The sequence below is a fragment of the Hevea brasiliensis genome, unplaced genomic scaffold (assembly GCF_030052815.1).
Source record: "Hevea brasiliensis isolate MT/VB/25A 57/8 unplaced genomic scaffold, ASM3005281v1 Scaf44, whole genome shotgun sequence".
Classification (NCBI taxonomy): domain Eukaryota; kingdom Viridiplantae; phylum Streptophyta; class Magnoliopsida; order Malpighiales; family Euphorbiaceae; genus Hevea; species Hevea brasiliensis.
Window position 1 is genome coordinate 182,267 of NW_026614962.1, and position 15,781 is coordinate 198,047.

At 44.5% G+C, this 15,781-nt stretch overlaps 1 non-coding gene across 1 annotated transcript; it reads right to left on the reverse strand.

Moving 5' to 3' along the window:
• Positions 1 to 404: 404 nt before the first annotated feature.
• On the reverse strand, positions 405 to 477 carry TRNAK-UUU (transfer RNA lysine (anticodon UUU)). The gene has a single exon. It is a non-coding gene; the product is annotated as a tRNA-Lys (tRNA).
• Between the last annotated feature and the right edge of the window lie 15,304 nt (positions 478 to 15,781).

Genomic DNA, 15,781 nt, shown 5'->3' on the forward strand with positions numbered 1-15,781 from the left:
CTATCCCACGGAGTTATTCCCCGAAGGGAAAGCCGTAGTCCCTGCCCCTGGGAGAAGTGGAAGGAGTTAGGAGGAGGGAGCGCCCTTTGCCCTAAGAAATAGGCGGCTTCGCCTTCAAGCCGTCAAGAAAATCGAGCTAATATGTGATCGGGGGGAGCGGTGGTTAGATATAGGGGCGGCTTCGCTGGCTTGGATTGGAAGGAAGGGCTTCGCTTTCCGATCGCTTTTTGAGGCCGGTTTGGGTGCGCGTGGGCAAGTTCGGGATTCGCTATCGCTTTCGACTTGGAGCGGCTCACCCCCCTTGTCACAACAAGGGCGAAGTCGCTGAAGCGAGTCTAAAGGCCAAAGAGTGATCTTTGAACGCTACTACGCATCCTTACTAATAGTATAGTGTAAGGTAGGTTTGGGTATAGCAGGACTTGAACCTGCGACCATTAGGTTAAAAGCCCAATGCTCTACCAACTGAGCTATACACCCAAAAAAAGATGTAGTAGTAAATAAGGATTGGTGCGGAAAAGAAAAGAGGGCGGCCCCTCTTCTTCTCATCATATTAAAGGGGCTTGGGCTCTAAAGCCGGCCTTACTCAACAAGCACCTTTCTTATTATTAGTAAGGTTGCTTCTTTCCACTCATTGAAGATTCTATCTAAAAAAGAAGGTCAACGGGGGATAAAAAAGTTGCTCTCACTGACACCATCTACGAGAAGGTGAGGTCTCTTTCTTTCCAGCCGCCATACGGTTCGCCTTAAAGCCTTAAAGACGGATAAGGGGAGGATATGGTTTATGTAATTACGGTCTTTGTTGGCCGTTGTTCCGGTCGAGCACTCTCTTTTCTTTGTCCAATTCCGTCTTACCAAACAAGACTGACTTCTGACCAACCCGCGAAGGGTTGTGAGGTTGGACCAGGTACGAAGAATGAATCTATATCTGTGTACGGAAGTTGCCGGCCGGCGGCCGCTCAACTGTTCGAGCGCAATGCAGTGGTGGTTGGTTCCGATTCGACAAGGGTAGAATGCCTGGTCGAAGGTCCAGTACAGTAGGTATCAGGCGTGTTCGTTTTGGCTCCCGAGCGAGAACGAGAAATAGGCGATGCACCATCCTTGCTGCTACGTACGTTGACCTTGACTTGACGGATTCATCCAATTGAACCCACACTCAAAGGAGGACCACAAGCTTGGGGCTCGACGAAACAAAAAGTATCAGCATTAAGAAACTTCTTGGGGTTAGCAGTGAAAGAAAGAGCCCGGCATTCATTTCTTCATTCATATTCATAGCTGAGTCTACTAAAAGAGGGACCGGCCTCATCGTGGTGATTATAGGACATCTCTGATCGTTCACCTCTAATGTGACACGTTCCCTCTCAGTTATATGATCAACGGCATCAGTCGGCTAGAGAGCGGGGCTATTCTTCTTCCGGGGAGGCTAAGTCGTCCCCTCTACTGATCGAACCCTCAGTTCGGAGGTCTTCGTCAACATGTTACGAGGCTCCAGTCTTCGGCGGGTCACCATTACTTGACTTAGAAAGACAAACATCTGGGCAAGGAAAGCGCAGTGCGCCTGGTGCAAATGGCTTTCTTTTTTCATGATATACCAATCAGAATGGAGGGCCTACCTACGTACATGATTGATAGAATCACTACATAGGGGGGGGTGGTCAACTTGATGCGGGAGAGGCATGAGTGCAGTTCGATCTTGTGGTGTATTCGTTTGTAGTGAGTAGGGCCTCTTTCTCGTTGATCAGTTCGCCTCCGCTCTATTGAAAGGTCTCTATTCCTACGGCGGTTTTGTCAACGAACGCGTCTCTGGCCGGATTGACTAACCTAACCCTTAAGGGGGCCTTTCCATAGTTGGGTGCTCTGCTTTAGTGTAATTGACGAAGGCTAGGCTAGGTTTGGTAATACCCAAAACAAATGAAAAGAGATCGGGGTCGATAGTTGGCAAGGAACTTGATCCTCCCAAAAAAAGGGGCAGCTGCGGTCGAACTCTAATTCTGGAAATAAGTCGGGGCCCTTTTTTACCAAGTCTACCGGATAGTTGATGATAGAAGGCGCAACGGTAGTTGCGTTGCACAAGACTGTGCCGTCTCACTTCGAGTTCCTTCCTTCGAAGTAAAATCTGATGATACGCTTCGGCGATGTTACCTACCAAATAAAAGGCCTGCTAGGTGATCGAAATCGCTCAGGTCAGTGAGGACTCACTCACTCACCTACTCCTTCTAATAGTTTCTTCTATCTACGGAATTCAAAAGGCGACCCGCCGCGCCGGGCTATAAGATAAGATACAGCTGTTGTACTACTTGACTGGTAAGAAAAAGCTTACGTAAGAACTGGAAGACTCTTGTATGTACGGTAATCCTCTCTTCTGCTATTGGTGGACTGTTGCACAGAAAGGCTGACAGAAGCAACGTTTTTAGCGCGCTTTTCAAGCGCTTAGCTTCTGCTAGCGGCGGGCGACAAGGCAATGAAATTGGTTCAGTTGGAAGCCGGTACGAACGAAGCCTTTAGAGATAGGGTAGGGGGGCGGCTTCAGAAGTTTTTTATTTATCCCCTCCCCCCTTCCTGCAGGCTCCTCAGGACATTCTCTGGATCTTTGACGACCAGGAGAATCTATTCTTTGTAGGCGTAAGATGTACTCCTCAAAGACTGCTGACCTTTAGTTTCCGACAGAACCATGGTAAGATTGTCACACCAGAAGGCTATTCAAAAGACTGCGAAGAATCCGATCTTGGTGGCATCAGTAGCAAAGGAAGTGTTCTCCTCACCAGGGTTGAAGATGTAGGTTCGATAGGACCTGGAGGAGAAGGTGGTTTTCTTATTCGAAGCTAGTGGAGTGGGCAAAAGGAGATCCCAAGAGGTCTATCCCTTGAGAACTTCGAAAGGACCTGAGAAAGGTATAAGCATTACAAGGTTAGAGAGCGGGGTGGTGAGCCCTCTTCAATAATGTAATCCAAGTATTAAAGAACCCGCCTGTTTTCGTAACCGGGATGGGATCCAGCAATACATCAAGAGTAACACCCGGAGGCTATGCAGTAAAACCACTGAACATAGCGTAGCCACTGTCTAAGGACCGTCCACTCCAAGAAATCCTTTATCTTAGGAAGATGGACATCGTCCGGCGTGACCACCAAATCACAAGGACGAAGCTTATATGGGATGATGATGTGACCTACGATATAAGGGTGACGAGGGCGGCCTCTACCCAGCCATAGGCTTACAGGTAAAGTCATCTTCAGCCACATACCACGCATTCTGTCGATACGGATAGAGCGGGTATGGTCGAGTTTAGAAAGGGTCCTATAACCCACACCAGTGAGACGACAGATTGTTGAAAACGGCCGTAACCGGTACTTCAAATGTACCACTATAGCTCCGTATGGATGGTGCGCGTTCAGCAAGGCTCGACAAGTCCTTTGTCAAGTCCCTCACTCGGAATGAGAAAGAAAGGATTTATGATACGAGATAGAAAGACCTAGATTGCCCAATTCCCGTTCATAGGCTGCAGCTACTTGCTCATCGCATATCACCTAAGACGGCGTAACTAGAAGTGAAATACATTGCGTGGCTGCCCGATCAGGCTAATGCTCTCCGTACGCCCTATCGTTTAGTCGTAGAAAGTCCATAAGGATTTCAATCGGCTAAGTTTTTTATTATGCCTTCGCTTTCGATTTATTCATCTTTCTCGATGCTTTGAATAGCCCTAGTAGAAGTTAGAAAAGACTACCCGCTCTCGCTTACTTGCTTGCTGGAAAAGGGCTTTCCTTAGAAGTCTTTCCTTTGCCCTTCTTTGTTCTTTCTTCCTGCACTCAAGGGATCTACATCCTCGTCAGGCTCCTTCGAATACTATTTATCTGTGCCTGCATTTCATCAAATGGGCGGTCAACATATGAGTCAGTTTGGCTTTTCTCTATAAGTATAAGGCTTGTGAGCATTATTCGTCACGTTACCGCGTCCACCCGCTGACACGACATGTACTCAAGCAACTTTTTTCCCAAGTTATAAGCATTTGTTCTTGGTTGCTGCGATCAGGCGTACCGCCTTTTCCATCACCGACCTGTAGAACTGCGAGGGAGTAAGAAGAAATGAGATAGCCATGAGATTCATATAGAAAGTCTTGTTGAGTGCAGGTTCATACCCACTCCCGCTCAGGAAGGGGGAATCCCTCGATATTCTCTCGGTAACCTGTGAACGGGTCTATAATACGTACTTGCCCCCATGAAAAGGTATTGGCACTGTCCATCTGGGGAAGTTGGGGGGGACATGCCTCATCCTTCTCCTCAGCACTGAGTCTCCCGTCCATCGCCAATTGTGTGTCCAAAAAATTGACACAAACGAACTACCTACTATGGAAAAATAAGATAATTTCTTTGATTGAAGCACAAGTCTCAGTTTCGTTGATGGAACTGGAAAAGAACCAAAGTACTTCTTTACTTTCTTGATACTTATTAAACAAAGGTGAGATAATGAACCCTGAGTACGTAACCGGGAGAAGAACAAACCGACTACTCAAAAGTTTCATGATAGGAACCATGGCCGAAGACGTTCTTTTCTTAGTCCAACGAAAAGACTCAGAACGTCTCGTGATATTTGGATGTATGTGCTTAGAAAAAACGTTTGCCCAATCTTCAAAGGACCGAGAACTTCAACTACAGTGTAAATTGCAGCTATGTCGCAAAGGGTTCAAAACCGTGGGGAAGAGGGTATGCACCCCGACTTTTTAAGGGTTAAGGGAAGAGACTACTGTCTTGATGATTTAACAGACTTCCATTTCCATCTCTTCTTGGGCAGCAGTTCCTGGATTACCCTCTTCTTGCAGGGAAGCGGCCGAATGATTGGTCCAACGGCGGCAGAGGCGGTCTTGGAACATATAGATCTGCCCAGTGGATCTTCGGCTTGGGTTGATCCAACCAATTCTTTTTGACTCTTGGGGTCTTCTCAAAGATTCTATCAGAGTTGTTGTCACCGATGGCTCTTTCATAAGGTCGGTAGAGGCAAGCGCTTACTTGCTTGCAGGACCGTTGTCGATCTCTATCCTTTCTTCTTCGTCATACAACGACATGAGGGAATTTCTTCGTCAATTCGAAGCCTTCTTTTTCAAGGATTGACAGTAGCCTTGTTACTCTTTTTTTTCGTTTATCTCGAATAGAAGTTTAATATCCATACTGATAAAAAAAAGAGAAAGCACTTTGCTTTTCGATTGTATACCAGTTCGAAGAGAAATCTCCATCTTTTTTATTAATGATTGAGTGAGAACACAAAAAGTAAAGTAAGTAATCCTAGATTGACCACTTCACTTAGCGTACTTAAATCTCTCGATGCAAACAAAGATCTCCCCATATCATATTCATTCCTCAGTCATTCATCCCTACGATCCTCCTGCGAATTCCCTGCTAAGCCTTCTTTGATTGAAGTGTGCACACTTGTTGTACAGATAGGGACCTAATCTAATCCGAAGCAGAATGAGTGAGGATAAGACTTAGCCAAGCAGATAGAATAGACTTTCACTTTAGAGTGCTTATTGAGTAAGTGATCAAGACTGAATGAACTAGTACATTTGAAAGAATGGAATCGTAACAAACTGAAAAGGACTCGAAAGAAAGATTGAGCGAAGGGAAGGAAAGAAAGAAGAAGACCTATTCTTTTTTGAAAAATACCAAAGGTGAAAAACAAAGTAGACATGTGTTAGAGAAGGAAGAGACTGTTATAAGAATGCTTGGTGGCTACTGTAGCTTTAGCCTGATTTTTAGGGTGAGAAAAAAAGTAGATAAAAGCTCGTTTTGTTGTGAATTGAGCAGCATGCGTAACCTTCACTTTTTCGTTGACTTGTTTGGTTTTTGTTTATCGGTAAACGTAGTATCCAAAATCCCTCACTGCAGCCCTGGAGCCTCAACAGTAAGAGTACACCGAGTACGTGGTTGCAACCAACCCAGCTATCGGATAAAGAAGGAGCTCGCAAATCGCGTTTTCACGTGATTCTTGATGTCGGAATTAGACCTTGACGGCGAGTGGACTCGAACCGTCCCCTTCTTTTTGATCGCATCGCGGGTTTGAGGGAAGGGAATCTTGCTCTCTCGTCTTTATTAACGTCACCGCGACCTTTCTCTTTCTGTGTCTAGATGCATTCTGTGATTTGACGGATTGAAATCAACTTCTCTTTTACTTTACATTGCTAGTTGATTCTTGCTATCGCCTCACCGATTTTAGGGCTTCGGCTTCCTTCTTCAAGAGCTTCAGCCTCGCCTCTCTTTCTGCAGCATCTTCTCCACAGGGTACTTATTCTGATGAAGCTAGCCTTTCCGCTGGTTTTGATCTTGCTGCATCCATGATCTTCCAGTTCTTCTAGCCCATTTGATTATGGGTTGGCTTGCGAAATAAGTGCTTTCCACCCGAGAAGATCAAACTCGTTTGTTATGACATCTTCTTTATCTATCTTCCCCTCCCCTGGATAGAATGCTTTTCTTTCAGTTTCAGTAGGATTTGTCGAACGGCTTAGTTTAGCGGCAATTTTCCCCACTAGCGTGCTTGCGCAGATGAGCTTCTCCATAAAAAAAAGGAAAGGAATCTCCGCGTATTCATTTCTACGATTTGATTGATAAAGCAGCGCCCAAAGACTGTGCCCATACATAGTAGGCCGGTCGTCTGGCTAAGATAATATCCAATCTGACACTTTATGAGCAAAAGGCACTCGCTCAAAAGAAGAAGAATCTTTCGCTTCAAGTGTGCACTAGCGCTTTGACTTTGAGGAACCAGCGCCCAGGGCGGTTGGTGGGCAGGTCCACGTTTGGCTAATCAGACTCTTGGACATGAATAAAAGCATTCAATCAATCTGACCAGCAAAGAGTCTCTTTTTCTTCTTTTTTTAGGGACGTACGTTGGTGACGAACGTAGCGTAGAAAATGTTCCGCTGATGAAATCCTCCCGGAGGAAGAGCAGCCTAAGTACGGAGAAGATGAGCCGATACTCTTCTCGAGGTACACGGTTGCCCGTCGATCCTAACCCTCGTCGTCGGAAAAAAAAAAAGATCATAGTGCACAGCAGTTCAGACAATCACCCTTAATCATAGGATGAGAATCTTAAATAAAGGCTTCATTTTCCCCTCTTCGTCTTGATTAGATTTTTGTTCACTCATTTCCCTTGTTGAGGAACCCCCAACTCACTTACAAACGAAAGATCGACTACTCTCATTACAGCTACTAAAGCTATGAACCGCGTTATATTTCACTTCCTACCTCTGCTTCTCCCTTTGAACCAACCTTTCCTTCCCGAACTCTTCCTCTCCAACTCAGTCGAGCTGTAGTCGGTCGCCTCGTATGAATAGTCAAAGCTCGGACTTAGGAGCTGCTGGCCCTAATCGAATGAGTGGCTACACCCTCCTTTCCCGAGGAGAGAATGTTTAATTCAACCAGTCAAATCCTTGCTCAATGCCCGTTCGTTCCTCTCCCGTTGGTCGAGTGACTTAATAAATTACCTTGAACGGGAATACTCTCAAATCGAAGGCAGAAAAACCCGGTTCGATAGAGCCAGGGCTTCTACTGGAGGTTTAAAGATACTGGTTTTCCTAAGATAATAAAGAGGTAAATATATTGGATAGATACTTTTTTATACAGGCTTTTAAGCTAAAAGGTACTGTACTAGCTCGCTGGCTTCCCTAAGATCCAAAGCTTTCAATCGATGGTTTTGGGAAATAATGATTCTTACTTGCTAGCTGTCTTAATAGATAGATATGGATTGATCCACGAAAATCAATATGATACTTTTCAGAGGCCAAGGGATACGTGACCAAAAGAAAACTTTTACACGTAGGCGTCAAGGCCCGAGAGCTATTCGTCATGCCTTCTCTGGTGTCCATTTTAAGGTGTGAACCCCGCTCTAGCAAGGTCGGCCAAAGAAAGCAATTGGTACCATGTATTCACTTGCAAGAAAGGCATACATTATCAACTGAATTCGAGTGCTACTTTGTCTAAAATGCTTACATGCCTAAGAAAGTGAAAGTCGTTCAAATGAACTTTCTAACTAATAGACTATACCGACATCGAAAGAAAAGAAAATCAAACTGTTGATAGAAGGACTTATCTTAGTTCAACTGGCCGGGATGGGACACAATTCCCAGGGTCCATCACTACAACTCTCACAGTCTCGGCTGGATCGAAGACAGAAAGAAGGGCTTAAGACAAGATTGTGCTAAATCAACTATCGAATAGAACCTTCGTCCGGTTCACCGGTCGGTAAGCGAACTGAAAGATTGGAATCCTTTTCTCGTCCACAAATAGGAGTTAACCTAGTGAAGCCTAGAAGGATTCTCTTGAGTCATTGTATATGAATACAGAAATAAGTAGTTTAAATAGCTGCTCCAGCGAATACTTTAGATGCGGACATAGCTCATGGCGAAAGGAAAGGCCTTGAATCACTCCTTTCCATTCCATTGGGTCTAGCAGGCAAGAGGAGGATGCTATTATGCTATGCCCCAGTTGCAGCGGTGCCGAGATGCCGGGGATAAAGTACTAGTTCGCTTAGTCAATCTTTTGCCTACATCTCTAGCTGCACAAGGCCAGTATGTGAATACTTGGAGAGCGCAGTACAAGGTAGGTGGTCTTTGCTGCTTGGTTTATAAGCTCGCTCGTAAGCCGGGGATAAGCAGTTCTATCGGAGTCTCGATTCGCGTCAATCTGTACATGCTGACCGGGCTAAATATTTTAATAAAGGTGCGAATGCGGGAAGGTGCCTAGCCTTTCATATGAATCTGACTCTATCAATTCCTTTTGAATAAGGGGCCTAGCGATCTACAACCGTTCACGTCGAAAACAGTCTATTGACTCCCGAGATGCTTCTGATTCGAATTGATTCTATCTTTACTGCCCTGAGAAAGCAAAGCTAGCCTTTTAACATAGAATTTTCCTCTGACGAGCTGGATGTTCTTCGATCCTCTTAGCCGCTTAGATCAATACCTACTGCCCCCGATGTGCAATCCCCAGTTTATAGAAATGCCTACTCTATTTTTTCACCCGGAGACAGAGCCTCTTATTGAAGACCCTTCCTAAGACAAGCTTACCTATGAAACCTTTATTTTCCAGTTTATTGTTAGGTCTTGGAGGGCCAGTTAATTGCTAGGTTTTATCATGAATGTGTTATCCATTGGATTGTTAGGTTTTTAAATCCTTAATGAGCCAGTGGGTGGGCAAGGAAAAGCTATGGGTAAGGTAGGAAGGAGGGCCTGTGGTGATTAATTATGTTAGATGCGCGGCGTATATCGCGCTTCCTCGTTACGATAAGGGGATCTAATCTTCATTAATTGAATTATTGGGTCTTGAAGCTAGTCGCAGTTACTATACTATCTTACTCTATCAGAAAGGGGGTATGCTGAGAACATCCGTTCTAGATTTCACATGGACAAGGCCCACCACTGCAATTCCTGCCAAGTCACAAATCTCTTCTTCTTCAGGGCTTCCTGTACCTACCGAAGATCGCAGTCTTGTTGGACGCCCTACAGTATATCAATCTGACCAGGCCTGACATTTCCACTGCTGTAAGCATTCTTAGTCAATCCATGCACTGTCCGCGAGCTGCTGATAAGTGGGAAGATGACCAAGTGCAAGCTTCTCACGGGATGCTTTAGGTGAGGTCTAGTTCTTAGCCTACTGTCTCCCCTTTCAAAAAATGTCTTTTGACAATGCTTTCTCGCGCCTGCATCCACTCCTTTCACTGCCTTAAGAGCTCTACTCTCTTCTATCTGCCTGATCCCCTATAGCTTTGACCCCATCATCATGCAAAAGGAAGGCCATGAGAGTACTTGGATTCTCAGTGATCAGACTGATCCTACATAGGCCAGTGGAGGACTTCCCTAGTCTTGGTAAGAGAAAGAAAGAAGAGAGAGAGAGGAAAGGAGAAGGGGCGGAATTATAGACTGATTATCCCACGCAGTGCAGTAATAGGCATCCCACTCCCAGTCTCGCTAAGTTGTCGTTCCTACGGCCTCTGGAGAGCATGAAAACGCTAGTTCATCTGCTCACATATGAACGCCCTCGTCGGTAGGCTTTCAAAAAGTGATTTCAACTAAAGTCTTGAGTGAAGGAAAATATATATTTTTATAGGAATAACCGACCCCCATGTGCGAATTACAAAATGTGCTTCGTACCGCCACTGCTTTCAGTTAAGTTAAAAGCCTTAGATTAGGAACGGCAGACTCAAGGCGATGACTAGTAGTAAATCCCTCCTCTGAGATTGGACGGGGATTGTTAACAGCTGTATTGATTTAATAAAACAAAAACCAAGCAAGCAGTTCCTAAGCCTAAGGAAGAGCTTTGACTGGGTAGCCCTTCTCGCTATTTCTTATGTAGCCTACGAGACATTCTTTGAATAGAAGTTTATGAAAACCCCGTAAAATGGGATTAAAGCACTTTGACTTGCCCGAATCCCATGCACACTTCCTCGTTCTATTCTAAAGCCACAGCTGAATGCCTTATTCTTATCTGCGAACTAGTCCCTAGTGGAATTCCCGTCATTAGGCTATTTAGTTACCTAGCCTGCTAATCTATTGAATGAGGATACGGGATGAAATCCTATATTCTAGTAAAGAATAGTAAAAATAGGATTGTTTGTTGGACTGGCCAGTGATTCATGCCCGACTTGAGAGCCTCTTAGCTAGAAGAGAAGTAGGATGATGCGAGTTAATGCAAGTTTCCTAGCAGCTCATTGAGTTATCCAGCAAGCCTATTAGCAAGATCGACTTCATGAACACTATGCCAATCCAGCTAGTTCCTCAGCTAAGTGAGTTCAGCGAGTCTCTGATTCTGGCTACTCGTTTAGCGATTAGCAGTTAGCGAGTGTCTATCTATGTCACACTTTGATCTCAGACACTCCTTGCATTGAATTCCGGAAGTTCTCGCTGACCGAGCCACGCGAAGAGTACCAGACTGGTGCTTGTACGTCTTCCCATTCCAGGGTCAATCGAGTCTACGAACGGAGTGCACCAAATTCATTCTTTTTCGAGACCAAGAGTGAGTCCTTTTGTTGTCGATGGAGTCAATGCTAGAAGTAGGACTATTTCGGTAGCCTCTTAGTGAGGTGAGGTGCAATGCCTTTTTCTTTGCTGCTTTTTAACAGCCCTCACGCATCAAGGGCTGATTTTCATTTCTTGCTTGACGAGCGAAGTACACCATTAGTTATGGGTCACTTCCGTCGATCTATCATTCGAAGTCTTCGCTGTCAGTTATGGGGTTGCAGGTCTGATGATCTTTTCTCTTCTTTCAGAAGCTAGGATTGGACCGGCTTTCCTTTCTTAACCAGGCTCAAGGGAAGTTAGGAGTTTAAGAAGCCTTGGTGCCCAGCGAAAGCGAGTTCTTCCTTTTCCTTTAATAAGATAAGGCAATTGCCCGTGTAAAGGGAAAGCTACCAAACTCTCTTTAGATTGATGCCCGAGATCATTCCTTTTACAGGTAACTGCAGGGGGTATGGTATCAGGGGGGAAAGGAATGGGACATGGAAAGCCAGCTTAGTCAATTTGGTACGTGGCCCTTGAAGGTTCGTTTCTTTACATCCAGTGCTCTTTTCCGGGTAAGATTTTGAATCCTACTTTCATCCTCTTTCATTCCCGGCAGTATGAGATCTAGTGGAATTAGTGGACGACTCTGAATGCAGAGTAAGAAACTACGGGTTTTTTTGATCGACAACTTGCTAGTCGACAGAAGGAGTTTCAAACTCGATAGCTTTCTGGTTTAACTACTTTCTGGAACTCTGATAGCACCTTCGACTTCAAAAGTCTCGAAAATCCAGACTTCAATCGCGAATTATCAGTTGGAAGAATCTTTGTAATAGAGGTAGTATACCGGGCTAGCAGGACTGAATGCTTAGTAAGCTACCCGTATATAGGTATGTGGGAAGGTAATTGAATATTTCGACTTACTTTATAAGGCCTTGAATTGAGGGATAACCTCTTTCTCTTTCTAGGGCAGGTGCAGGAGCCGCGGGCTCTAAGGGATAACTTTGTAGAGTAAGGTATGATATTCCCCCTCAGAGAACTTCAACTCCCCTTCTTTCGGTAGAGAATTGGCTACTTCCTTCTCGTTCGATCCGTATAGTCTAGGGCAGTGGATTGGGTATCGAAAGGAATTTTCCACGCTTCCTTCATTGCTTTATTCATGCCTTGACTTCCCGAATCAAGGAAATTCCCATGCAATTACTGAAAGCTGACTTCATGCCATTGAAGACAGGCCAGGAAAGCATTGAATCATTTCCGAGGTTTTTCCTATTAGGTCAGTAGTTCACTCACTTTCTTCCCTTGCTTCTTACCTACTTCGGGAGATTTTCCACAGCTGATTCCGTACTTTTCTTATACTTAGGAAGTCGATTTGGGAAAGAAGAAAGAGTGCTTGAAGAAAGCTACCCAAAGGAGAAGCAGTATATGCAAGGTCTAAGCCTTACATAGTTGTCTTTGTCTCCTTGGTACCCCTCCCTCTTACTTATTCTTCCTCCGTAATAGCTGCCTCGCTAGCGAAGGGTCTTCCAAGCCCTGAGCGCGCTGAGTGCTTAGCACTGAATTAATAGCATCACTTCTACCACTTGCATAGCATATCGGTAGTAGCTACAAGACAAAAAAACTAACTCAAGAACACAAGAGAAGCTCTTTTTAAATGGCAGAGCTACAAGAAAGCATCTACTAAGCTAACCATCTAATCTAAGCAGTAGTATCTCAACTCAACGAATAGCTTTTCCGCAAGAGGAAAGAGCATCTATCTACACAGCCCCTGATTGCCTTAGCTAGGTTGGCTCCTAGGCTAAAGCAACTGTACAACAGGCGATGTTATCAGCGATGCCTCGCAGCATGGAATGTTATTTCTTCTTCCTCTGGGCTCTAGAATGGAAGAATGGGTTCAGCATCAACTCCGGGATTCTTTCCCCGACTACAAGAAAAGAAAGCCTTGCTTGCTTCTAATTTGGTTTGGCATTCTAAGGAGCAACTTCCCCGTAGGCTCGATTCGGTTCCATCCTACGTCTTATCACTCGGAATTTTATTCTATCACACTGGTCACACTGGTGGTACTTTTTGTTGAATTAAAAGATTGGATTAGTCTTTCTGTACCCACCCCCACCCCCGTTTGAGAGTGATTAAATATCAATAGGGAGACCTCCTAATAACGATAGTGGAATTCCGTCCTAAGGCTTTCAATAATGAATTTTATGGCATATTATTTAAGCCTAGTATCTCTGTGACCTTATTCGATATCGATTGAAGAGGCATGAAACTTAAGGAAAAGCGGCCATAGAGCCAATCTCTCCCATTAGTCAGACAGATGCGATCGTTAGAGATTCAAGATTTCCGGTTGGACCGATTTAATTCAAGCGATTGAAAGAGGAAAGACCGATTGATAGAGGTTGGACGGATGACCATGTTAGCATATGAGCTGCTTTGCTAGAAAGGAAAAATTCATTAAACCATAAACATACGTACTGCCTTGCCTGGAAAGACAGGAAGAACAGGGCTAGTATTCATCAAAGTCTTCACTCTGAACTGGGTATCAAAAGATCGATACCATTAATAGGATATGTAATTCCATTCCTCCTATCCGATGAAAAGAACTCAACTCTAAGTCATTTGCCGAATCATTAATGATAGAACCAGAGCAAAGGAGGGAACCAAAGACCATACTTACAAGAAAGCTTGACAATCGGGGATCAATTAGAGATGAATAGAAGGGAAAAGAAGTACGGGAAAGACAGTTGCACGGTTCAGTGTGCCAATCCGTAGCTGTCCATTCAATCCATTCATTCAATCAAGCCAGTTTCCGTTATTCCAGTAAATAAAGGTATGGTACCAGCAGTTCCAGTTAATAAGAAGAAAAGAGCTAGAGCCGGAGAAGCCTTTTAAAAGCCTCGATCATAATTCGAAATAACATAAGTGAAGATCCTTTCGTTCTACCCAACGGTCACCGAAAGAAATTAATCCCTTGATTGACGAAAAGGGCAAGGAAGAGGACAAGTGGAACGTCTATTGCTCCACTTTGTTAGTCTAGTAGCAAGCGCGGTACCCACTGAAACCTTTGTTAGGAAAACCGAGAGAGGAAGCTTTTCAAGATGCAGATGAATTGAGACCTTCCGGAGTTCCAGCAAGCTTTTACTCCCCTCCAGTAATTCCTGTTGAAGCAATAATTCCTAAAGTTTAATGTGAATAGGAATCCCCTCGAGAAAGAGTAAGCTCTGATTCAACTAGACTTGAGCCTTGGAGTTTAGTTTAGACTGGGCATGTCCCCTGTTCCTTTCTTTTATTCGGAATTCTATTTCTTTCACCGGGCGTATGAGCTGCTCCCTTATAACTTATAAGTAGCCCAGCCCCTCCGCCAACAGTTGAACTAGCTGCGCTTACGCCGACAAGACGGATAACCCTGACAGTCTTTCCAAACCGGTTCTTTTAAGAAGAGCTTCAAGAGACTCCACTCGGGAAGTTAGGTAAATAACCTTTCTTAGCCTTGTGGACCTGGTGAGGTCCAACTCCCTTTGCTTCAGAAAGGATCACTGCGGCAATAGAAAGAAAATGGAAATGCCCCCTCACGCCACGACCCATTTCTTTGTTTGCTTGCCCGTGCATCTTCGATGATTCAGACTGGGGCTGAGTCTTTCTTCTTCTCTAAGGAGAGAATGAAAATGTATCTAATTCGGAGGAATATCTGCTTTCATCTCGATCGCTAAACAGTAGAGTAGTCTGACCCTTTAATCGCTTCTATCCTATCCTTGGATCCTTAATCCTTAGCCCGGTTCCCTTTCTTTCTTTTTTAGACCCATTCTTTCTATCTTGAAGAATGAATTGCCTCTCTCTTCTCTTTGTCCCATCTCCGTCTTGGATGCTGTGAACGGGTTTGCTTCTTACTTATTGGATGCCATTCAACCAAACATCTTCTCTCCCGGAAGTCCGCTTGCCCACCAAGATCGGCAAGGGCAAGAGCGAATTCGATGCCACGTTTCCTAAATGAAAGCATTTACCTCGAGCCGGGTGAGGAAGTCGAAGTCACTGAAATACCGTACCGTATTAAGAAGAAGAGGGTTTGGATTGCATTTCCCTTGCGCTGGGTCTTTCTCGCCTTTCTATACTATGACTTTCCTCGTGAACTAGTCAATCGAGTTAGCAAAGAGAAAAGTCTATCTGAAACAGGAAATGTGCTCTATGCTTCAACCACCATCTTTTCCCTGTGTTCTTTTAGTCAGCCTCTTACCAGGCTGGTGGAAGGTGTGAGATCCGAATCACTGTCTTAGTCTGCTTATATTCTTCTTGTTCGGATGTATCACCGGGAGAGTTCTATCCGGAGCAAGGAAGGATAAAAAACAATCTCAGAAAAAATAGTAAGAGGAAGAATAGGTTGTTCTTTCCATGCTTCATCTTACATAATTACATTCATAAGCAGGCATGATAGAGCTATATCAGATACAACAGGTGTTGGCATCTTAGAGCCGGTAAGAGAGCTTTGCCAGCGAACCAATCCGAAAGCGTCAAGTACCAATCCCATCGGTCGTAGCCAGGTCATTCCAGTCGGTGTAGAATCAATCAATGAAGGAACTAACTGCTAAAGGGAAGGATGGAATGCTTTCTGTCAAGAAGAAAAAAATGGACTGTGAAGTGAATCCTGCATGCCAATGAAAGGTACTTTCCAACAAAAACGGGAAAAGCATAACTCATATCCCGGGCAGCTAAGATCCATTGGATTGGAAGGCCCATCTGAGTTCTACATTCTGAGATAGCTTATCTGTAAACTGTTACTAGTAAACATCTTTCTTACCTGGAATGAAAGACTGGCTTGACCGG